This window comes from Sarcophilus harrisii, chromosome 4, assembly GCF_902635505.1.
Source record: "Sarcophilus harrisii chromosome 4, mSarHar1.11, whole genome shotgun sequence".
In the NCBI taxonomy this organism is placed as follows: Eukaryota; Metazoa; Chordata; class Mammalia; order Dasyuromorphia; family Dasyuridae; genus Sarcophilus; species Sarcophilus harrisii.
Genome location: NC_045429.1, coordinates 373,402,212 through 373,429,551, shown reverse-complemented (window position 1 = coordinate 373,429,551; position 27,340 = coordinate 373,402,212).

The following is a 27,340-nucleotide window of genomic DNA, read 5'->3' as shown; positions in this document are numbered from 1 at the left end:
CTATAAAGGGAAATGGAAACTTTACAAACTATTCTCTCTATGGAAATTTGGTGTTTAGAGAGATTACTCATGCTGCCTCAGGAGAAAGGGAATCAGCAACAAAGCAACAACATAAACTATTTAATTATTAAATTAAGAGGAAAAAAAGGTGGAAAGAATTTAATAGCCAGAAAAGGGCAAGAAAGAAAATGGAACTACCAGGCAAAACTTCAAAACTGAAGAAAAGAGTAACTTACAGGTATTGAGGTGGGAGTAGGAATGGGAAAAGCTTAAGAATAAGGAGAAGATAGTGAGAATAGGACTATAATAAAAAAAGATTAATCTAAAAATAACTGAGGATATGAGGGGGAAATTATAATTTTAAAAAATTAGAGATAAATGGAGGAAAATATAAACCTAACTCATGTAATTTAAAATGTGAATGGATTATATAATCCAATAAAATGAAAGAGTGTTAAACAAAATCCCCTAATCTGTTGCTTATAGGAAAAACATATTAAAAAAAAATACATACAAGTGAGGACCTGGAAAAATTTACTATATATCAAATCAATTTAGAAAATCAGAACTTGCATTTTTGGTATCAGACAAAGCCAAAGTTCAAAATATTAAAAACGATAAACTAAGAAACTACAGTAAAAAGAAAGAAGCCATAGATAAAACTAATATCACTATTAAACATATAAAGTACAGATACTTAAGGAAACATTGACTAAACTTAAAAAATACATATACAATAATAAAAAAAATAGAAATAGGAAATTTCAGTGTTGCTTTCTCAGTTTTGGATAAGTTAACAAAAAGATAAGCAAAAGGAAAAATCTAGACCTGAACAAATTGCTTGAGAAACTAGAACTAAAAGATTTTTGGAATCTTCTCAATAGGATTAAAAATTATGTGTGTGTGTGTATTTAAATGTATGTATGTATAAATACATATACTAAGAAATTTTTTCTGTATGTGTATATACACATACAGATAGATTTCTCAGTAACAATGGAACTAATTTTTTAAAAAAAAGATTGACCATGTATTAGAGCACAGAGCTATTATAGACAAATGTAAAAAAAAAAAAAGTAAATAATGAAAGAACAAATAAAGAAGCAACAATGATGTGGGGGAAAATGATAATGACAAAACATAAATATGTCTGGGATATAGCTAAAAGTAGTCCTCAAAGGAAAAATTTATTCTTACAAACATACATTAACAAAGCAGAAAAAGAAAGAATTAACAAACTTAATATTCATTTTTAAAATTAGAAAGCCAACAAATAATCAAAACTAAAATAAGCAAAAAGGAGGAGACAATGAAAATTAGAGGATAAATAAGATGGAAACTAAAATCCCCTAGAAATTATAAATACAATAAAATCAATATGCTTTTTAAAAATTTATTTATCAGCACACATTGCATTATGAATCATGTTGGCAGAGAAAAAATCAGAGCAAAGGAAAAAAACCATGGGAGAGATAAAAAACAAAAACAGAAAAAAGAAGTAAACATAGCATGTGTTGATTTATATTCCATCTCCTTAGTTCTTTTTTTCTGGATGCAGATGGCATTTTCTGTCCAAAATCTATTGGGATTGTTTTGAGTCATTGAACTACTGAGAAGAACCAAGTCTTTCATAGTTGATCATCACACATTCTTGCTGTTATTGTGTACAATGTATTTCTTTTTTTTTTAATGTTTTTTTTTTATTATAGTAACTTTTTATTGAAAGAATCCATGCCAGGGTAATTTTTTTTTTTACAACATTATCCCTTGCACTCACTTCTGTTCCGATTTTTCCCTCCCACCTTCCACCCCCTCCCCTAGATGGCAAGCAGTACAATGTATTTCTTATTCTGTTCGTTTCATTCAGCATCAATTCATGTAAATCTTTCCAGGCCTTTCTAAAATCAGCTTGTTCATCATTTTTTATAGAACAATAATATTAATTACCTTCATATATCAAAATCAACATACTTTCAATAAATCTGATTTTTATAAAGAGGGCAGAAAATCAGATCAATAACAATAGCAAATAAGCAAGATAAAATTAAAACAAGCCCCAGAGGATATAAAAAAATCAACCAGAATATATATCTATATATAACATATAGATATATAATACTTAATAAATTATGCATAACTATATGCTATCAAAACTAAGAACATAGAAGAAATAGAGAAATACCTTTAAAAATGTAAAATACTCAGGCTGATAGACGATCAAATAGAGATCTAAAATAACCCAATCTCAGAAAAAGAAGTGCAAAGAAAATCCCAAAGTGGAGAAAAAAAACTCAAAATTCTGATATAGTCAAAAGAGAATCCTATCAAACATTTTAGAAAAATTAATATCCATACTATACAAATTATTTTCAAAAACTATGAAAGAAAGAACCTTCCAGAATATATTTATTTGAAAAAATATAGTACTAATATCTAAATCAGGAAAAGTTAAAACACAGAAGAAAATATATAGATTATTATTATTGATGAATATTGATTTTAAAATTTTATACAAAACATGTAAGATTATAGCAATATATCCAAGAAATCATTCATTATGATAAAATTAGATTTTTTTAATATCAAAGAGCATTCAGCATTAGGAAAACAATCAACATAATCATACTAAAACCAAATGTCTCAAATCCCTATAATTATTTCAATAGATGACAAAAAGCATCCATCTAAAACAAAAAACAAGCATTATATACAATAGTGATACATTAGAATATTTTCTAATAAAAAGAGCAAGAAAACAAGGATGTCCATTTTCTTCACAATTTTTTTGATATACTTCTGTATACTAAAAAGGAAACAAGTAAAAAATAACCATTTGTAATAATATGATAGTATCCTTGGAAAAATCATAGCAAAGTAGCAAAGATTTTTTATATTTTTTATTATAGTTTTTTATTTACAAAACACATGCATGGGTAATTTTTCAACATTGACCCTTGCAAAACCTTTTGTTCCAACTTTTCCCCTCCTTCCCTTCATCCCCTCCCCTAGATGACAGGTAGTCCAATACATGTTAAATATGTTAAATCCAATATATGTATATATATTTATACAGTTATCTTGCTGCACAAGAAAAATTGGAAGTAGAAAGAAAAAAAATCTGAGAAGGAAAACAAAAATGAAGCAAACAATAACAGAAAGAGAGAAAATGCTATGTTATGGTCTACATTCATTTCCCATAGTTCTCTCTCTGGGTGTAGCTGATTCTCTTCCTTACTGGACAATTGGAACTGATTTGAATCATCTCATTGTTGAAGAGAGCCACATCCATAAGAGTTGATCATCGTATAATTTTATTGTTGCCATGTATAATGGTCTCCTGATTCTGCTTATTTCACTTAGCATCAGTTCATGTAAGTCTCTCCAGGCCTCCCTGAAATCATCCTGCTGGTCATTTCTTACAGAACAATAATGTTCCATAACATTCATATACCACAATTTATTCAGCCATTCTCCAACTGATGGGCATCCATTCAACTTCGAGTTTCTAGCCACTACAAAAATAGCTGCCACAAACATTTTTGTACATGTGGGTCCCTTTCCCTTCTGTAAGATCTCTTTGGGATATAAGCCCAGTAGTAACACTGCTGGATCAAAGGGTGTGCATAGTTTGATAACTTTTTGAGCATAGTTCCAAATTGCTCTCCAGGATGGTTGGATCTGTTGACACAATGTATCAGTGTCCCAGTTTTCCCACATCCCCTCCAATATTCATCATTATCTTTTCCTGTCATCTTAGCCAATCTGAGAGTGATATAGTGGTATCTCAGAGTTGTCTTAATTTGCATTTCTCTAATCAATAGTGATTTTGAGCACCTTTTCATAGGACTAGAAATAGTTTCAATTTTACCAGAGATATTAATTAAAACAATTAACAACTTCAGCATAGTTGCAGGCTTACAAGATAAGTGTTCAAAAATCAGCAACATTTCTACATTATAACAAAATCTAAGAAACAATAACAGAAGGAGAAAATCAATTCCAAATAATATACTTTGGGGATCAATCTACAAAAGCACATGAAAGACTTGCATAGATTTAACAAGAAGGTATTCCGTAAAGAAATAAAGAACAATTTAAAGAGTTGGAAGAATGTTCATTTTTCATGGTCTATGTTAATTTAATTAAAATGACAATATTAACAGAATTAAAGTATAGTTTTAATGCTATAGTAATCAAATTGTCATAGAGATAGTTTACAGACATTGACAAAATAATAACAAAATTCATTAGGAAAAACAGAAAGATCTAGACTATTAAGGTAAATGATAAAAAAGTTAGGGATGTGCTTCTAGATTTCAAACTATATTATAAAAAAATTATCAGAATCATTTGATATTACTTTACAAAACAGAGACATAAGGGGCAGCTAAGTGGTGCAGTGGATAAAGCACTAGCCCTGAAGTCAGAAGGACCTGAGTTCAAATCTGCCTCACACACTTAATACTGCTTAGCTGTATAACCCTGGGCAAGTTACTTAACCCCAATTGCCTCAGGAAAAAACAATATAGAGATGTAAATCAATGGAGGAGACCACACAGATAGAATAAAAAACAATGGGATTAAATAATCTAGTTTTCAATAAAGCAGAAAATATAAATTACTTAGGAAAGAACTTTATGATTTTTAAAAAAACTGTTGGAAAAACTGGAAAGAAGTTTGGCAAAAATTAGATGTAGAACTTCCACAAACCATTCTAAATGGATATATGATTTTAATATTAAAAATGATACTATACAAAATTAGAATAGAAATAGATAATATAAATCTTATAGCTATGGATAGAAGATATGTTCTTAAACAAGGAATAGAAGCAATTATAACATAAAATAAATAATTTTTGGCTACATGAAACTAAAAAGCTTCTGCAAAGACAAAATTAATATACTTAATATGAGAAAGGAAGCAGCCAAATGGGAAGGAAAAAAACTCTTTATATCATATTTTCCTAATAAGAATTTGGTCAATCCAAGATATATAAATACTTAACAAATTTGTGTAAAACCAATATAGGTTATATATTGGATATTAGATAAGTAATATTAGAGAAGTAGTCAAAGGACATAAACAATTCTCAAAAGAAAAATTGCAAAGTGCTCACACCTACATGAAAGAATTATTCAAATCCCAAATAATAAGGGAAATGTAAATCAAAACAATCCTAGGAGGGCAGTTGGTAGCACAGTGGATAGAGCACCAACCCTGAAGTTAGGAGGACCTGAGTTCAAATTTGGCCTCAGACACTTAACACTTCCTAGCTGTGTGACCCTGGGCAAGTCACTTAACCCCAGTTGCCTCAGCAAAAAACAAAAACAATCCTAAGATTTTATTTCATATTCTGCAAATTGGCAAAGATGAAAAAAAAAGATCATAATAATCAATGTGGGAAGACAGGCACATTAATTCATTGTTGGAGTTGTGAATTGGTATAACCATTATGGGAAGCAATTTGGAATTATGTAACTATAAGTGGTTAAAATATCCATACTCTTTGACCTAGATATTCCATCATTCAATTTACACCCCAAAGAAGCACTTGATAAGAAGAAAGTCCCCATACCCAACAAAATATTTTTAGTAGCAGTTTTTGTGATAGCAAAAAACTGGAAATAAAGTCAATGTCCATTGATGGACGTGAAGAATGGTTAATCAAATTATGATGGAATGTAATAGAATATGACTCTGCTATAAGAAATGATGAATCTATATGAACTTATAAAGAGTAAAGTGAGTAGAATAAAAAAATTCCAGCATACGCAGACTACAACAATGTAAACAGAAAAAACACAACCATACACATATACCCAAATCAAAAGTAAATGGTCCGAATTATAAAAATTAAGCATAGCTAAAAAAAAGTTATGGCACAAAAAAACTTAAAAGTGAATGATGCACAATTGTAAAGATTAAGCATAAGCAAAAATATAAGATATTAGAGAATATTCCCAACCTACCCCTTTGCAGAAATGGGAAATCCACAGGTATGCATTGTACATGTTTTCTATTTTTTCAATGTATTGCTTTGTTGTGTTGATTTTTCCTTATCTTTTCTTTTTTTTTTTGTTTAAAAATATTACTTTTTAAATATAGAATGGCTTTCTGGAAGGTGGAAACTATGGTGAAGTAAAAATATGACTTTTTTAAAAGATTTTGTTAACTTTGGAGAAAGCAGTTTCTGCTGAGTGATAAAGATGGAAGTCAGATTACAAAGATTTAGAAGAGAGCAAGAGGAGAGTCTCTGAGTTCTGATAGCTTTTTAAAGGAGTTTACCTGAGAAGGGAAGAAAACTTATGTAATAAAACTAGTGGGGATGGTAGTATCTAATGAGGGTTTTTTCTTTAAGATGAAGGAGACTTAGACATACTTGAAGAGAACAGAGAAGGAATTAGTAGTTGGAGAGAAATTGAGATCAATGCAAAGAGGGATGATAGTGGGGAAAATCTTCAAATCTTTTATAAAATATAAAATATGTATATACACGGGGCAATGTATGTACATAGGGCATTGGTCTTTTTTCTTCTAGAAATGAAAAAAGGGAGGATTTCTTGGGTTTCAGTAGATTAGCATCTACTAGAATCCAGTGTAGGTGCTATAATTAGATAGAGTAAACCTCAAAGGAGAAGTGATTGAGTAATATTTCTAGAGTGAGAGTCTGAGACTGGCAATAGGGGGTAAAGATTATTCAGATAATCCCAGTGACTCAAAGAAAAGAAAAGATGCTGCTAATAATGGAAAAGATGGTCAGGGACGCAATATAATCCCTAAGTGAAGTCTCAAGTCAAGTCAAGGGAAAATCAAGTCTCAGTCAGTGCCAGAAGATAGTAGGAGCATGACAGGAAAAGTTTTAAAATGAAATTTATTAATTATAAAACATCAGGACACAGTGGAAGGTACACAGTGGAAGGAAGATCTGCATCGTTTTTTTTCCCATGCCTCCTTCATCATATGTTTGTGAAGTTGATTTTTTAAAATACAGATGAGATGTATTTATCACTAGTAAATTTTACCTTATTAGATTCAACATAATATTCTTTTTCAATCCTGATTCATGTTATCTAGTATGTAAACTCTTACTCTCAGCTTTGTGTCTTTGGCAAAGTTTATAAACAAGATGACTATCCTTTTATTTAAGTCTTTGATAAAAGTGTTATCCAGCACAAGGCCAAACACAAACGCCTGTGGTGCTGTTCTGGAGATGTCCTGCCAGGCTGATATTGCACTATTATTGGCTATTCTTTGAGTCTGAACAGGCAACCAGTTCTAGCTAATTGCAATAATATAATCTGTCTCTCTCCATCTTTGTTTTACAAAATAGCATGAACTCCTTTATCAAATGTTTGCTAAAATCCAGATAAACTCTATATTGAACGGCATTCTTCTGATCTATCAGTTTGACAACCCTGTAAAAAATAAGACAAATCTGGTTAGACCTGTTCTTTGTGAAGTTATAGAAGCTCTTTGTAATCATTCCTTCTTTTCCTAGAAACTCCCACTTCTTTAATCATTTGTTCTGAGATATTTCTAGGAATCAAAGTCAAACTCAATGATCTATAGTTCTCAGACTATCCTCTTCTGTAGAAGGGAAAAGAAATGAAGGGATTAAGATATTTGGTCACTTTGAGTCCCATGGTATCTTTTCTGATCTCCTTATTTCAAATACTCCAGACAGTGGCTTATCAATCAGCAGTCCATCTGAAGCAGGAGATTTAAGTTCATCAAAGGCAGTCAGGAGTTTTCATTATCTCCTTACTTGTCTTGGGCATCAGTGACTGGTTAGCCATTTGGAGTATGTCAATGCTAGTACAAAATTGTTTCTCCTTGGCAGAGAAAACAGAAGCAATATAAGAATTAAGCAGCAGTAAAGAGAAGTGCCATAAAATGAGGTATGTCTTTATTGCCTTATTTTAAAAGGCTTTCCCTATACCCATTTCTTTTGAGTAAAATATAGCCAACCTGAACCATATTCCTGTCATGGGCTTCAACTTGCCAAATCTGTGTTCCCTATAAGACCAACAGGAACTCTAGTTCACTCTTGCCTTTTGCCAAAACTTTGATCATTGGTATATAACAACAACAACAACTAGCATTTATGTCGTGCTTATTATGTGCCAGATATTAGACTAAGTGCTTTGTGAATATTATTTCATTTTGTCCCTGAGATAGGTATTTTTATTATTCCCATTTTATAGTTGAGTAAATTGAGTCAAATAGGTTTAAGTGACCTGTTGAAGGTCACACAGCTGATGAATGTCTGAGATGAGATTTATAGTCACATCTTTCTGACTCCAGCACTGATTATCTATTCACTGTGACACCCAGCTGCCTCTGTATACATGTGAAGCCACTGGTTTTACTCTATTTTGGTATTTTGTTTCCTATGGATTTCTGGATACCTCAAAAATTCTTCTTCACTGTAAACACTTTTTTTATTGTATATAGCTTGGTGGGTATACAGAGAGATGTTTTTCCCTCCCCCATCTTTTTATTTTAAAGATATTTTTATTAGATTTGCAAGACACCAGACAAATACATTCTTATAAGCATTTTATATGCATGCCATTCTTGTCCAGGAATCTCTCATTCCTTTATTTTAAGCCCTGGTGCAGAAATCCAAATCCCATTCTCAGATATCCATTTTCTTAACCAGCTGTCCACTCTCCAAATCAATTTTTCTTTTTTGTATCTCTTGCTTTCAAAGGGTGACAGTGAAATCTATATATCCTGAATTTTTATGCCCTAGTTATTGGTCAAAGACTTCATAATCTTGGGGCAATACTTACTTCTAGCAATTCTATTTATTTGTTTTGAATCAACAAAAGTAAGTAGTGAATCATCCATTTTTCCTGAATTTGGGGAGATTTTCTGTTATGCCTTGGACACATAGTATGAGAAAACTATAGTCTTCTCTTTTATTGTTTTCAGGCTGGTAAATAGCTTCATACCTCTGAATAAGGAGTCAATAATGATAACTACTCTTTTCTTCATCTTTTGATTTTTTTAAAATGAACTCAATTCATAAATTTGGTGACTCTATTTTATCATTCCTTGTGAACAAACAGCTGCTTTCTCTTAAAACATCTAACTTGCTCCTCTTCTGGAAGAGCTTCAAATTTCAAGGCTTTTTTTTTTTTTTTTTTTTTTTTTTTTGCTTTAGTTCCAGTTGTACAGTTGTCCTTTCATGTCCTTTTTTCATCTGTGTATCATTCTACTATTTGCCAATGTTCAGAAAAAGATCAACTTTATCCTCTGCCACTTCAAACTCTTTCCCCCCCCCATATCAAAAATCTGGCTTCCATTTTGTTTTTAAGGAACACTTCATTGTCCCTGAAAACCTGGGGTGGAGAGTCCCCTTTACCTTCTAGGAAAGAATTCTGTACATAATTGAAACACCTCTTGCGCACAAATTCAATTCAAATAACTACAAAACTGATCCTGGTCTCCATGCTAAATTCTCTCCTTTATTTTTTAAATTATTTATGACTATTTATATCTCAATTCTTAATCATGTTCTATAGACCTTTACCACCTATTTTTCACCTCTTGATAACTTTACATACGCACCTTGCTTCCTTTCCTTTTTCTCACTTACTCTTTGGTTCAACAATTATTTTCTTTACTAAATTGTTTACCTTCTTTTTTCTTAGCTTGCTTTATAAACTATCTTCAGTTTTTCTTTTTTTTCTAGCAGTTAAGTAGACCAGAGTTTAGAATGCTAAATCTGGAGTCAGAAAGACCTGAATTTAAATCCAAATTCAGACACTAGCTTTTTGACCTGGCTACTTTCCTCCCAGATTTAGCACAGCTCCTGGCACTTAAGTTTGATTGATGACTGACTGGCTGCTTCTTGACTGACTTCAAATAAAAGCTCTTTCAATTTCAATTGTTCTTCAGTTTAACCTCAAGTTCTTCCAAATGTCATCTCCCTCACATTTAAGGTCTGGCCTTCTTTATGAATTCGAACTCTTCAAAATCACTTACACAACCTTTCTATTTCTCTCTTCAAATTTAACTTTAAACAGATTCACATAGAGAATGAGGGAAGACAAGGCTTATTCCTTTCCCTGAAATTTTTTTCCTAAAGAAACTAAAAATAGAGAAAGAAAAATACCAATACCCTCCCTTGATAATTCCAGAGAACCCAGAGCTATGAACTAGGTATGAACAAAGTCGAGATATCAAAGAAGGAAACAATTCTAACTAAAGGAGTACAACTCCTTAATAATGTTCTATTTGCAAGAACAATCAAGGCTGACACTATTATCTGGTCTTATAGATTAAGAAACTGAATTTCTCAGAGATAAGGGATTTGATAAAAGACACACATATATACTTGATAAGTAGTAGAATCAATTTTTTAAAAAATTTTAAGTCCAGTGTCTTTTAATTTTAATCTAGTCCAGATTAATAGTTACTTTAATTTAAACTTTATAGATGTTTTAAATTTTACTTATGAGCTTATGCTATGATGACATGATGGGTCTCTTTTAGATCAGGAGATGATCTTTGTATCTGTTGATAAAATTCAAACAGCTTACAGCTTTTGTGTTATACATAGAATTGACATTATCCAGAGATGAAGTAGACAATATATTAGTTATAATTTGAGGGATTCTGGAAAAGTTCCTGGTCCTTGAAAGTCTATCTCAACTATTTTTCACTGATACCTAAAATGCTTCTGGGAGAAAATCCTATGGGCTATTAAGGAATCATTTCCTATCATACACAAATACAATTATTGTGTCATAATAAATACAGTGTTATATTTGGAAAACCTGGATTTAAACCTCACTTCTGATATTAGCTGTGTGACCAAGTCATTTACCTTAATTGCCTCAGGCAAATATCTACAATTTATCTACAAAGTCATAGATGGCTTGTTGTCAACATAGATAGACAGAATTGATGGAAAGAGAGTGTGTGAGAGAGACAGAGAGAGACAGAGGAGGAAGGGGAGGTAAATGTTTCAATTTGGCTAGAACATAAAAGTATATAAAAGGTGGTCATAAGAGATAACATTGGAAATGTAGTCTATGGCCAGTTTATTCTTGAGCTTTGAATGCCAGACTGAGAAGGTTAGGATTTTATTTAGTACCTGACAGGGACCTGACATCCAAAGTATTTGAGTAGAGAAATACAAAGAATAATACAATCAATAAAAAAGGCTATCCTGGTAATGGTGTGGAGATTGGATTGAAAAAGTCCTATTTTATGACCCAAGAATGGTTTAGGGATATGAGAACCTGATTAAATAAGCATTTTCCTGATCAACCCAAATGAAAATCCAAAGCAAAAATATATTAAAGTATCTACTAATGATTAGCATGGAATAACTGAACAAAGCCAGACACTCTAACTGAGCTTGAGTTAGTAGCATAGTACAAATGAATCTGCTCTCAGCCTTTGCAGCCTAGCACATTATGGCAACAGGTGTTGGAACTACAAATAGCATTGGCTTAAGAATGGAAAAAATGGTGAGCCCTAGCCAAGCCTTTAAAGTGACTCAATGACAGGAATGTGAGAGGCAGACGTAGTGATAGAGAATAGCCTATTCCAGGCTTTCCTAAGAGCCTCTCTGTGTACAGAGACACTGGCTCTTTGCTCCTTGCTGTTGAATCAGGTTTATCTGCTTACACACTGAACTGGAAAGAAATTATTTCTCTTCAGTGACTAAAACTATGCAAAATGGATTATAGGGATATTAACTTCATAAGCAAATACAAAAGCATTGAATCATTGAGGAGAGTTATGATTTGAACTGCGTGTTTTCAGAGAAGGTCCAATATCATGTTAGTGTTGGCGTGAGATACTATTTAAAAAAGAGGAAAGCAGATCACCTGTCAGCTATATCCTATTTATAACCAAAAGACTGAGGTAGAGTAGTTCTGTGGGCAATAAGTGGAGGTTTAGAGGCGCTGAATTCTATTGCCAGCCTTGCCCATCGACTCATTTAACATTTTTAGCATGGTGGTTTCCTCATCTTTCAAACTGGGATATGAGCTGACAGCTCATAAGGTAGCTGTGTACAAATGACTAATCAAAGATTTTGTTTAGAGTTCTGAAAATGCTGTGATAAATAGATTACCGATCTGAGTCAGAAGCTCTGGTTTCTAGCCCTGGTTCTATGTACTTTGGGCAACCTCTTGAAGGAACAGTCTCTTCAACAGTGAAAGGAAGAAACTGAATTTGAGTTTCTCTAAAACCTCTTCTACCTCTAACATTTATAATTTCTAGTAATGATTGGTTATGGAATTCAAGAATTGGTCATTTAAGTTCAAAACAGAAATATTTTTGAGTGTGATGATGGACTATGACTGAAGTTGATTCACTTTTTTATTTTTTAGTAAAATCTTGATTACTTAGGCAATTTGTTTATTTATTTTGAGTCTGGATCTCCCTATCTTACCTAAGCTGGAAGGTAGCACCCCTTCATACGCCCAATCTCAGTACTGACTGACACAAGAGTTTTGACTTGATTCATTTCTGAGTTTCCCTTTCAACATGACTCCTATTTGCCCATTTTCTCTCTATTCTTGTCATTTTGAGTCTCTTTACACATAAAATCTTCTCATATTTCTTCATTGATTTTTGCTATTTCTACTCCAATTATTTTTTTTTAACTGGATCTTCCTATCTCACCTCTACTAAAGGTACCTTAGATCTTCATGGGCCTAGTCCCATTCTAATGAGCACAGGAGTCAGTTCACTTCTTGTGTCCCCCACACTGGGGTGATTAAGATATACCTTACTAGTGGAGAAGTGATGAGGCGGGACTCCTGAGGATGGTGGAAAAAGTGATGAGGCAGTATGTTTTGTCACCCCAATTTGGGGGTCTAGAAAGCAGGACACAATAACTTCTCCATAGGGAAATTGGTGATTTTGCACTCTTAGGGGCTCACCATATTAATGCCAAATTTAATGTAGTCACCCAGTCAGGTTCCACTACAGCTCAGACCTCCCAAGCAGAAGAATTAAAGTCTTATCTCAATACATACTAGCTAGTTACCATGGCTGGATTTTTTAACCTCTCAATATCATAGGAAAATTTTTTGTTCTGTATATTGAAGAACGTGTGCTAATCTTCATAGGTAAAAGGAGTTTCTCACCAGGAGACTTTTTAAAACTTTTTTTTTAAATTGTAAAGGCCTATACTAGGCAAGAGGAGTTGGGACTAGTGTGTGTGTGTGTGTGTGTGTGTGTGTGTGTGTGTGTATGTGAAATTCTGTAGTATGCTAAATATTTTTATAGTATAAATTCATGTATTTCAACATTTCTGTGATTAAATGTGACATACCCTTAACAAGATAAGTTGTATTTTATTTAATGGAGGACTTCAGAAAGAGCTAATTGAATGAAAAAATAACTGAAATTTCAATTATTTCACTGGGGAACATCTTTGGAAGAGTGGGGGCTGTGAGACTTCAAACTATAGCACTATTCATCCTACATATAAGACTATGTGAGGACGTATATACACGTATAGATTCCAAAAGGAGATACTTTTGTGCTTAGTAAAAAACAGAACTTGGGCTAACTCCAAGGACATGGTTTATTTAGAGTATAGCCAGAAGCAGGGTTATTTGTGGGAACTATCACCAAAAAAATCAAGGCATAATATATCTTGTTTTGAAAGGAATGTCCTAGCCTGGAATGACTTGGAATGTTTCACTAGTGGTCAGAACTAATCATAGCACTTTCTCTACATAGAGTTCCATAGATATTAATGTTAGGAAGTATGAAAAATGAGAGTGAAAATCCTTTATTTTGAAATATTAATGTAATGGTTTTATAATCTCAACAAACAGACAAAATAAGAAAGGTTTGTTGAACTAGAATCAATCAGACATGTTACCCAGAGGTCTTGATACTCCAATCCCCTAACTCAGGACTACACCAGAAGAGGGTTAGATGATTATCATCTTTGCATAGTAAAATGACTTGTAGGTTGATGGGATACGCTCTTCTGCAGGTGTTGCTATTACCTTTTTTCAATAAATGACTAAAAAATTGAATTTCATTGAATCAACTCTTAAGAGGTAGAATTTATATGGTGGAAGAACACTGGACAAAGAGGATGATTTTGCTACTTCCTTATGAAATCTAACATGTATTTTTAAAAATTATATAATAAAAGTACATAATTTCACATCTTATTTTTGATTCTCTATATTGAAATAGCTCTTCCTGGGTCATTCCCTTTTTGGGGCAGAAGGACTTGCATAACTCATCAAAAGACCAGAATTAGGCTGCCAGGAAAAATCTCAGATTTTCAGATAATAGTACTCTGAAGGCAAAAATGAAGAATTGAGAAGCCTCTTGATGAGAATGAAAGAGAAGAGTGTAAAAGTTGACTTGAAGTTGAATATGAAAAAAGCTAAGATCATGATAACTGGTCCCATCACTTCTTGGTAAATAGAGAAGGAATGGAAGCTGTATCAGATTTTATATCTTTTAAGATATAGGCTTATATAATAAATAATCATACTTGTTATATATGATATATAATAATATAAACTGCAGATGATGACTACAGCTACGAAACAAAAAGACACTTCCTCCTTGGAAAGAAAACAATGGCAAATCTGTTCAGCATACTAAAAAGGAGAGATATACCCTTGCCAGCAAAGATGTATATAGTAAAATTTTGGTTTTTCCAGTAGTAATGAATGGCTATGAGAGTTAGACTACAGGGAAAGCTGAAAGGCTTAGAATTGACACTTTTGGATTTTGATATTACAAAAGACTTTTGAAAGTCCCTGGACAACAAGGAAATGAAATCAGACATTATTTTAAAAATTAATTCAGACTATTCTTTGGAAGGACAAATAAAAAAGTTAAAGTTTAAATAGTATGGCCATTTTTGCCAAATGTATGTCATTGGAAAAGACCTAATGTTAGGAAAGATTGAAGGCAAAAGGAAAAGAGGACAGGAGAGGATGAGATAAATAGATAGTGTCATGAAGCAATTTACATATTTGGACAAACTTCAGAAGATAGTAGAGGAGAGTAGAACTTGGTGTTCATACATATAATGTATGGGTCATGTAAAATTGGACATGGCTGAATGATTTAATAAGATATTGAAATGTTCATGTGTAATGATGATTACATTCATTATAAAAATAGCAAAAAAAAAAAGCAAAAAAAAAATTTAAAGCACCAAATTGGAATCCAGAAAACCTGCATTTGCTTCTCTGCTTTGCTACAAGAGTGACTTTAGGTAAACCAGTTAAATTCTCTGATACTCAATTTCTTTCATTTGAAAAATGAAATCTACATGATCTCCAGGGTCCTTTTTAGCTCCAAATTGATGATTCTATTGTCTAGTTTTAACCATAGTGAAGACACTATTCTTTGGTGTAGGAGCTATTAGGCATATCCCCATTTTCTGGGAAATGTACTGCTTTCCAAAGTAATATCTAAATATATTGATGAGTACAAAGAAATCACTTGCAGTAGGAGTTACATCCTTTGAAATGTCTTATTGGTGTTTTTATTTTTCAATAACTTTGCCCCACTTTACACCAGATACTAACACACCTAATGAAGACCTTCTTTAAAATAATGTTAAAATTATTTAAATAGGTGGAGGAGAGAATTGACTATTTTTTTTTCAAATCTTTAATTCTCTTTCACTTATTCTGCCAGTCAGAATTTATTGTATATCTTACATTAGCTAAGGATTCCATTGCTGAAACAGGAGCCCTCCACACACACACACACACACACACACACACACACACACATCCTCTAAGAGCAAAAGAATTCACACAGTCCAAAAAGGAGATCCTTGAAAAGTATACCTAATATCAAAATGTTTATACCAGTTTCAAATTAAGTCAATATCCTTTCCTATTTAAAGCTTGAAAATTTAAAAAAAATTAATTCCAAAGTGGTATCAATCAGTTGGGTCACAGATTTTAATAAATTACCTGAGGCTTAGATGGTGTCATAAATAACCTTTCAATTTGTATTTTCTGTGCTACCAGAATTAATTGATGCCTAGAAACATGTCCTCTGTTGGGAACTTGTTCCAAGTTTGGAACTATCAGGTGGCCAAATTTCAATTTCATTCTGTCACTTGCTGGTTTTATACTGTCCTTACCTAGAGGTTAGCCCAGGGGAGAGAAGATACTTGAAGATTGTCTGGTTCATTCACTGTAGTCTATCTTTCAATGTACTTCTACCCCTGTCTGCATAAACAGAGGCAGAAGAAGTCCAGCAATATTTTGATTACAGTATTTCAGGAGATGATTATTTCATCCCCAATGCAGTACTTGAATCAGGATGAAAATTACAATTATATATATTTCCATGTGAAAGAGCTGCTAATGAATGCTCTTGTTTTGTTTTTTAGAAACAAACAGTACAAGCCTGGCTTGGTGAAAATTAAAATCTAAGCCAGAAAATGAAGCATGAAAAGTGTCTCTTTATCAGCTGCAGGAGCCAGCATTTACAAACTGGACAAACAAATTGGACAAACTTCAGAAGATAGTAGAGGAGAGTAGAACTTGGTGTTCATACATATAATGTATGGGTCACGTAAAATTGGACATGGCTGAATGATTTAATAAGATATTGAAATGTTCATGTGTAATGATGATTACATTCATTATAAAAATAGCAAAATAAAGCAAAAAAAAATTTAAAGCACCAAATTGGAATCCAGAAAACCTGCATTTGCTTCTCTGCTTTGCTACAAGAGTGACTTTAGGTAAACCAGTTAAATTCTCTGATACTCAATTTCTTTCATTTGAAAAATGAAATCTACATGATCTCCAGGGTCCTTTTTAGCTCCAAATTGATGATTCTATTGTCTAGTTTTAACCATAGTGAAGACACTATTCTTTGGTGTAGGAGCTATTAGGCATATCCCCATTTCCTGGGAAATGTACTGCTTTCCAAAGTAAAATCTAAATATTATGTAGTTGGGCTCCATGCTAGGCTAAGAGAGAAAAAGATATAAGGACCCCTGCCAAGGAGAGGCTTACAGTCATAGGGAAATTTCATATTTATATGTATATCGCTCAATCTATAAAAATATATGTTTAGGTTCACACACATATACATATGCACATATATATATAGCACATGTTTAGAGATATGTATTTGGCTATATGTATAAATACATATTTAGATATACAGATATATATATGTATATGTGTTTATATCTAGATAGAGGTGATATAGACATGGATATCAATATAGATTACTCTCACTCAGGCTAGGTGAACAATTCTCTTAATCACAGCCCTGTGATCCTATGCACTGGGTACATGAAGAGAGATCTTATTACTGATGAAGAGACCTCTGAGCTTTTGAGAGTGAATAAATATAGAGACTTGGAAGAAATAAAATAGTAGAGAAATGGGCTAAAAATGGGGTTCAAACTTTTAATGCCAAATGAGAGTTTAAAAGCTATAGATAAGTGAAAGAAGCAAGCCCCCACCATATCCATAGAATCCCAGACCTCAGAGACTGCTTAAAAAAAGATGCTTCCTCCCTCAGAGATTGCTATCTCTTTGACTGAGCTAAAATTTTAAGCACTCCTGAAGAGATCATTTATCTTATGTATTTTTTCATATGATTTCTCTGATTTCTTTTACTGTTTGCTTGGACAAATGGACTTACTCATTATGTGAAATATTTTTGTGTATCTATCAATCATTTAGTGGGAAAGAGTTAAGGAGGAGAGAGTAAACAAACTAAATAGCCCTTAGCTTGGGAGAGATTATGAAAAGTAGATTTTATTCTGAATCCTTAAATAAGGGAATCATATCCACAGGATGCAAATATTTGATGTATAATAAATATATATAATATATAATAAATATATTATTAATTATAAAATATATATAATTCTAGTCCCAATATCTCTCTTAGAGATAGCAGAAAGGAAAGAGTGATTGTCTAGCCACAACTGTCCTGGATTCTGCTCGTTCCACTCCAGCTAAACTATTGGCCAAGACACCCCTTCTGCTCCACAAAGCTAGAAATTGCTTCAATTTCCCTTCACAAAAATGTGAAATAAGATTTTTCAGACCTTGTATCAATCTATTTATCCATGCCACTATATTATATGTGGAATGGAAGAGTAAGTCCAGAGTCTCCATAAAGACTGTAACACATAAATATAAACTTATAAGCTATAAAATATATTCATATGGATTGTAATACATAAACCAACAAACCTATATACACATACCCATCAACCCATTTACCCACTCATTCATCCACTCATACATACACACACACATACATATATACATACACAATCTCATGGAAAAGTAGGTAAAGAACTAATCTTGGACTCATATACTGATTCAAGGACTGTTAGCTATCTGACCATATGCAAGTCACTTTATCAGTGTTTTGGGGCAATTTTCTAAGATTCTAATTGCAGGGTAATTGTGAGTTGTACATTCCACTTTGGGAGTTCCATACACTTATGAAATCATGGATCTAGCCACCAAAAAAATAAACCAAAAGCAAAAAACAACAACAACAACAACAAAAACATACACATGCATTTGTTGGTTAGTTGGGGATTCTTTATTCTTGAAGAGGACCAAAACACCATCACTATGTTAGTCAAGTTACAATAGCATCTAACAATGGTTGCTCAAGTTATAGTGCATCTAACTATGGTTGATCAGACCAATTCAAGCTCAGAAGGCTCTACCACAGATCGGGAACAATTAATCCATGTCACATTTGGAGTGGAAATTTCTCTGTGCATCTCACATTTCTTTTGAGCTACTGCAATTCTGCTTCATGCCTTCTTAATTGCAAGCATGGTTCTTTGCCAGCTTCTCCCATGTCATGTAATTGATTCCTAAGTTTTTCAGAGAAACCTTGAAAGTGTCTTTATAGCACTTCTTCTGACCATCATGTGAAGACCCACTTTGTGTGAACTCTCTACAAAATTGTCTTTTAGGCAAATATGCATTTAACATTCAAATAACATGACCAGCCCATGAGAGTTTCACTCTCTACAGTAAAATTTGAGTGCTTGGTAGTTTAGGTTGAGAGAGGACTTCAGAGTTTGGTACTTGATCTTGCCAGATGATGTTCAGAACATTTCTAAAACAATTGAAATAGAAGTGATGCAGTTTTCTGACATGGTACTGGTATACTTTCCAGGTTTTAGAGATATACAACAATGAGGTCAGCATAATGGCTCTATAGACCTTCAGTTTGGTAGGCAGTCTAATTAATACCTCTTCTCACCTGTACTTTCCTTTGGAGCTCTCCAAACACTGAACTAACTCTGGCAATGTGTGCCCCATCAAATCTCATCATCTATGTGGAAAGAATACTGTCAAGTAACTTATCCACAGTATTCAAAATTTATTTACTGTAATTGACAATTCCATGTACAGGTGGTGTGATGCTGGCTGATGTACAACCTGTATTTTCTTGGTGTTTGACCAAAATTATTACAAATGGCAGAGAATTAAGCCATACTTTGTCACGTCTTAGCTTCACAGGTTGCAGTAAATACACAATCATTTGTGAACAAAAATTTATGTACCAACTCTTCCTCCACTTTAGTATTATTTTATAATCTTTTTAAGTTAAATAATTTACCATTAGTGTAGAAGCTAACCATGATATCAGTCTGCTAGATTTTATGTTGTCCATAAGCATGAACATACTCCATGTACCAAATTTTTGCAGAAGTTTATATACATTTTTTTGTTTTAATTACAGTGGGGGATCCTCTCCTGTCATCGTAAACAGACCAGGATTGGGTGAAGCAGACAACTTTAGAGCATCTTTTCTAGCCCCTTCCTCACAGCAGCAGGTAAGCACTGAGGTCCTTAAAAGGTTGCTCAAACATCCAGAGGACTTCCAAAACCCACTGCTCCTTCCAGTGGGAAGATGACCCTGTGGCTTGGGAAGCCTGTGTTGCTTGTGACTATACATCCCACTTTATCCACACCTGCTGCTTCATCACTTGTCTGGACTTTGAGATAGGTAAAAATGGTAAAATGGTCTGGGGAATGTCTTTTGTTTTATGTGTAGATTGGATTTAAGCAAAGCAGTTAACCAAAGTCATGGGTCTCATTTTCTCTTCCAGAGTTATCAAAGTCCAGTGGCAAGACAATATCAAGAGCACTTTGTTCATGATTTTAGTGTCTTTGATGTTTATTCAAGCTATCCATGACCCATAGCATCTACTTCAGCTGCCTTTATGATCATTGTGAGATATCTAGGGAGCACAGTGGATACAATGCTGTCCTAGAATCAGGAAGACTTGAGTTCAAATCCAGTCTGATACTTATTAGCTATGTTTGCCTCAGATTCCTCACCTGTAAAATGGAGATGATAACAGCACCTACTTCTCAAACTTGTGATGATCAAAGAGAATATTTGTAAAGCACTTAGCATAGTCATAGAAAACAAATCCATATAGTGGTTGTATATGAAACTGTATGCCTCCATAACACTTGTCTGCTAAGTGTTAGGAAACATGATTCATTATCAAATCTTTTGGATCTGATTCTCTCCAATCTAATTCTTATTCTCATTGTTTCTGAGATGGAAATAAATGATAGGAATCCTGGATAAAAAGGATTACTCCATCCTATGGTGCAAAAGAGGAGAGGAAATCTAGGTATAATGTACCTTAGGTTTTACAAAAACAGATTTCAGATGTTTCAGAGAAAAAACAATTGGTCCCACAGACTATACTACTACAATAGGAAATCAGCCCAAAGGATGGAAGATATTCAAGAATTAAAAGAAAGACCCAAAGAAATATATTGAAGAAGAAAAATGGAATTTGTCTGAAGAGATCAAAGGACTCTAATGAAATTTAGATTTTTTAGAAGAAATATACCGAATGGAAGCAAAACCAAGTAACAGAGGCAAAATTTTGTAAAGTCCTGTAAAAATATTGCTGGCTGCCAAAAATGAGAATGAACTGAAGCTGACAGGAAAAAAAGAGTTATAGGAAGTCAAATGGAATGAATTTGTTAAAATCATCTTAGTAGAAAAAACCCAACCAAATAAAGGATAGGACTGCCAGCTCTGCCTGCAATTTCTGTATGAACATTTACACTTCAGACATTAACTACAAATCAGCAGTTGTTCTATTGTTTTATTATATAATTTTAAGAAGGTGATGGAGAAAATATTAATAACACCTATTGAATTTTAAAATATGCCATGTATATTTATTTCCCAGAGAGCCTTCTGTTAAAACTTTACCAACACAATACTGGATAGGACATTGTTTGGGATGGTTGAGACAATAATAATTGATGATAGAAACTGTAGAACTTCTAAACTCTTATTTTACTTCTTGTTTCTTTGTACTGGAAAGGGGGGAAATGGCTTACATTTGTGTGATAAAACATGAAGCTAGTAAAAAAAAAAAAGTATCTAGTTGCCCTGGAATTGAAGTTACCTGATGCAGATGAACTATATTCTTGAATACTCAGTAATATTTGAAAGAGCTTGGGAAATAGAGAAAAGTACTACCAGATTAGAAAAGGATAATGTCCTGGTTTTCAAAAAAAAAAAAAAAAGAGGACAGCAGTTGCAAACTATAGGTCAGTGATCTTAACTTTAAAAAAACAAACAAACAAAAAACACCTAGGAAAAATCTAGAACACTAAAAAGAGAGATATTTGTTATAAGGGAGGGCTTTTATTGTACTTTGGTAAGTGATGGGTAGAAGGTTAGTTTTGGAATTATAATAATAATGATACCAAAGAAAAGGAAGACAATGAATCATTTTAAATAAACAGATGTGAATAGAAGAAAGTTCATAGGTGGATACGGACATGTAGGGCAATGTTGGTATGTTACCATATTAAATTTGAATTATTTAAAAAAAACAACCTCAAAATTTATGTAATGGAAAAAAACAAACTATATAACAGGAATTCAGTTTCATATAGAATGTTTTTTGTTTTTCTTTTTTATTGAAATATTTGTTCGTTGATATAATTATGCTCATACTGAAAAAGAAAAAAAATTTTAAGTAAATGTTCTTTGCTTTACTACAATGGCAGTTAATTTACTCTAGTTTGGATGGCAAAAGCTGTGGAAATAGGGGCTTATTAGCTATGGATTATATTAGCCAATTATCTGTTGAGAATTAAGAATTCAAGAGCCTAGTTAGGGGGCCAGTATAACATTTACACAGTACATTGTAAGGTTTGAAAAGAACTTTAGGTATTTTAAAAAGATTTAAAAAGAGATTTGATCAAGGATTAAATGTTGTCATCTGCCTATATTCAGGGACCTGAAAGAGGAAGGAGAATTAGCAAGAGTCAGCAGGGGTGATCAGAATGGTCAAAGGTGGAATGAGACAGCCCAGAATGACAGAAAACCAGAAGAAAGTATATTAAGAAGGAGATATGTGATTAGTAGTGATATATGTAGACAGGTCAAGGCGAAGGAAGTTGCAGAAAAGACCATTTGTTTTAATGATTAAAGAGTCACTGGTGATTTTTGAGAGAGCAGATTCAATAGAGAATAGGCAGGCTGCCCAATTTTAAATGTTTGAGGAGTGAGTGGGTGGTAGAAGAAACAGTCAGGACGTGCAGACTACTCTTGAGAAATTGGACAGCAGAAAAGAGAGAATTAGTTATAGCAGAAAAAAACAAGACTAATTTTACTAAAACCTCAAATTTAATAAGTGAATTATCAGGAATTTTCAAAACTCAGAGGATCAATTTCATTGATGTTTAAAATATATTTCTTCTATCTTTTCTTCAGATCAAAATCCTACTGTAAGTGACATATAATCTAGGTTCGTTAGTGGCTCTTTGTTTTTGTCGTGCTATTTCTAGGTTAGTAATGTTTCTTTCAGGAGTTGGTAGCATCCAATATGCCATCCAGTATAACTGGAAACATCCAACAAAGGCTTTGGCTTCAAGGAAAAGAGTACAGCATGATGATACCAGATAAGCCATTTTCTTTCTTTTTTTTTTTTTAATCACTTTTTTTCCTGCCCATAGGACAAACAAGTGAGTCCTAGGGAAAACAAAGAAAAATGTCACACAGTCAGCTCTCATTTACCCAAACAATAGATGTGAACAGTGGCATATATATGCCAAAATAATGACAAGCAGATTGGATAGGCATATAAATACTACTTTTATATCTGACGTTGGGAACACTACAAGCATTTTTGTTCTTGTTTTTTAAGTGGCCGAAATTTTATTACTAAAAGTATGTTTGGCCAAGGCTAATATTAAAATTGGTTCATACTCCTTAAATATACAAAAACTCAGTGGAATAGGAAGATAGTTAAGAATCTTGCCTGGCAAGAGGGAAGCTACTTCAGACTTAAAAGTATGTGGTGAGGTCCCTCTGCAGGCAGAGGGCTGACCTTGGTCACTTTTATCCAATCTTTTCTTCTTTAGCTCTAACCATATCTTCATCTCTCTCTTTCATCTTTTTCAGACTTCTATTTCCAAATCTAAATAAAGATATGCTTTTCCTATATTGTTGTGTGGACCTCTAATTTAACAGTAAAGAAAGAGATCATTGGACTTTGTAACTACATTTCTCGAAAACACAAGTCTTATGCTTAGTTCTAGACACCATTTTTTAGTAATGACTTTAACAAACCATAGCAGGTCCTAAGGAGGAGGACCAGAAAGGCAAGGAGTCTACAGACCATGAAGACCTCTTTACAAAACTAAGGATATTTAATTTGGAGAGAAAATGATTTGAAGAGGGCATCATAGTTATATTCAAGGAGGGCATTTGGGGCCAGTCTTAATTTAAACTTGACATTAGAATGGGAGATACTCATAGAATATATAACCTTAAAAAAGTTTACTCAACAATAGCATGAAATGAATTAAACTGGCATAGTTGTTTCCTCTTCCAAACTTGACACCGTATTTCACCCAGGCAAAGGAGTGTGTTGACTCTAAAGGTAGCAGGAAATCCATCAAGTCAAAGGACAGCTGATTACTAAAGTACAAGGCTTTTATATCTTAGTATATTGGGGAGTTATGTCAGTGGTTTAAATTTTAGCTCCCAGAACCAATAAAATCTTGAGGATGGGTACATTACTTTTTTTAGGGAAAATTAGCCAATTGGATAGTATCTTCCAGTCTTACTGCTATCAGACTCAAACAGAAGATATTGAGAAAATACAAGAGTAGATATTGCTCCTACTACAGGGGAATATTATATAGAAATGAAATTAGATGAGGGGCAAAGTTAAAGTGACTAGAAGATAGCAATTTTGGCTAGTTTGCTCAGCACACTTACATAATAGCATAAAAAAGTCACCAAATTGAATTCTGATGGAAAAACCAAGGAAAAGGAATCATGAGTCACTTTTATAGTTCAAAGCAGCTTAAGATAAAGAGGTGTGAGTGCGTGTGTGTGTGTGTGTGTGTGTGTGTGTGTATGCACGCTCTTGCATGCACTGAAGATATTGAGGATGGGGCCTGTCCTGGCATAGCAACAGCAATGGGAAGCATTCCAGGGGCAGTAGGCAGAACCAGAGCATTAGGTCAAGAAGTATCAGGGCAGAAAGAGATCTCAGGGGATCCATGATCTAGCCAGAGGTACAGAAATAGGTGCCATTTGGCAGCTCTAACTCTCACTACTCAGTTCTGATACAGAGACTGAAAGAAAGACAGAGACTCAGGGGAAGGAAGGAAGGAAAGAAGGAAGGAAGAAAGGAAAGAAGGGAGGAAGGAAAGAAGGAAGGAAGGAAAGAAGGAAAGAGCAAAAAAGAAATGAAAAAAGGAGAAAAGAAGAAAGACAGAAAGAAGGAAGGAAGGAGAAAAGAAAAGAAGAAAGAAAAGAGAGAGAGAAAGAAAGAAAAGAAAGAAAGAAAGAAAGAAAGAAGGGAAGCAGAAAGGGAAGGAGGAAAGGAAGAAGGGAGGAAAGGGGAAGAGAGGGAAGAAAGGAGGGAGAGAGGGAAAGAAGGAAGGAAGGAAGAACTTTAAAAGGGTTACTATGGTAACAAAGAAGCACAAGACAGAAACACAGAAGACAATGACTTGAAAACATCTCTAAGCAAAGCCTCAAAGAAAAATTGAATACAAGAACAGGAAGAATTCCTCAAAAAAGAAAAAAAAATTTTAAAAGAGCAAAATATTTCAATTTTAACAAAACCAAATGAGAGTAATAAAAGAAAAAAATGGGGAAAGAAATGAGAGCTATGAATGAAAGATATGAAAAAGAGAAAGAACAACTTACAAACAAGATGTAAAATCTCATTGAAGAAAATGTGAAATATCCCATAGGAAAAACAATTGACCTTGAAAACATATCAAGAGTAAATATAATTTAAGAATCACTGTACAACCTGAACACATTGTCTAAAAAATCTTAAAGGGCTATTCAGATATCTTGGAACTAGAGGACAAAGTAAAAATTGAAAGAATTCACTAGTCATGCCATGAAAGAAAACCAAAAATAAAAACTCCCAGGAATATTATAGCTTAAATTCAGAGTTCTCATGTCAAGGAAAAAGCACTTCAAGCATCCAGAAATCAAGTACCATGGAGCCAGTAAGGATCAAACAAAATTTATTAATCACCAGTCCACAAAAAAACAACAATTAAGAAAAAATAAATAATTTAATAAAAATTTTACTTAATAAACTAGAAATGTTTATGTTAATTTAACAAAAATAAGAAACAAAGAGAAGGAGGAGGAAAAAGGAGGAGGAACTAGCATTTCCATAATATGTTAGGGTTTGCATTGGAAACATTAATTATATTATATGTTCCTCATAACAACTCTGAGAAGTATGTACCATTTTTCCCCCCAACTTTATAGATGAGGAAACTAAAGAAAGAGAGATTTGATGACTTGCTCAGGGTCATATAGCCAGTAAGTGTCCAAGGCAAGATTTGAACTTTGACCTTCCTGATTCCAAGTCTGACACATTATGGAATCATTTTATTGCCTAGGTGATCTAAGAAAATAACTACAATAATTCTAAGTGGAATCAACAATAACTCTGTCTTCTCTCTACCAACCCCCAGAGGACTGGCCAAAAAAGATTCCAAGAATGAATAGAAGACATTTAAAGGAAGCAGAAACAATGATAATAAGCTAAATTTTATATAATACTTTTAGGTTTGCAAAGAATTTTGCAAATATTATTGCATTTTATTTTCACAACAACCTTGGGAAGTAGGCGCTATTATTATTCTCATTTTAGATAAGGAGAAATCAAAGTTTTAAGAAATTAAATGTCCTATAACTAGTAAGTGTCTCAAGAAAGATTTGAACTTGAATCTTCCTTACTCCAAATACAGTGCTTTATGCAGTATTCCAGTTAGCTACTTCTTGGATGACACATAATAGAGAATGAAATTATAGCATCAGTTTAGGACAGAAAGTAGAAAAACCTTATTCCAGAAGTAGACACTCTGTAAAACAGAATGGAGAAAACAGAACTCAATAGTTCAATGATCCAACAATTTCAGTCTTATGAAAAAGACTGAAAAATTATAATACACCAAGTGTCTACTATCCCTGCCAACTTCTCTGAAAATAATAGGCAAAGAGAAATAATTTGATAAGTAATTGGAGTCCCTGAAAATCACGATTACACAAAAAACATATCATGGTTCATATTTCAAGAAATTTTCAGGAAAACCATCTGTAGCATTAGAACCAAAAGGCAAAGTTAAGATAGCTAGATCCTAATTATTGTAAATAATAAATTATATGAAATATAATTTCTATTCTTAAAAGTCATTATTATATAAAATATTGTAATTTGTTCCAGGCCAATGGCAGCATTTAGTATTAATTTGATCATTTGACTGCTTCAGAGGATTAATTTTTGCACTCAGGACCTAACTAGAAAAAGAATTTATAGAGCAGCACCTGAAACCACCCACCCACTCCCCAAATCTAGAAATGTCATAGCCAAATCAAAGAAAAAATTCTGCAAGCAGTTTGGAAGAAAACCAAATAACAAGAAAGCACAATGAGGATTGTTCAAAATGATTATGAAGTTACTATAAAGAAAACTTTCCTCTCTGCTGAGGGAAAATTTATCCATCCCTCAAAGTTCAGTTCAAATTCAATCTATTCTATTAAGTCTCTAAAAATTCTAGTCTGTACCATTGTACCTCTAACACCAACCGAATTTGTCTTCAATGAACAATTTTCTTTCTTTGTTAAGAAGAAATGTATTTTCTTTTTATTGATGAGTTTTGTTTTCATACACATTCCCTTTTCTATCTTATTCCAATTGTTTTTGTACAATAAGAAATATTACATAGACAGTTTCCCCAAATATATCTATCCCCACTATATTCCTAGTAGATCATGATAAACATAGAAAATGACTAAGTAATAAGTACTTAAAGTT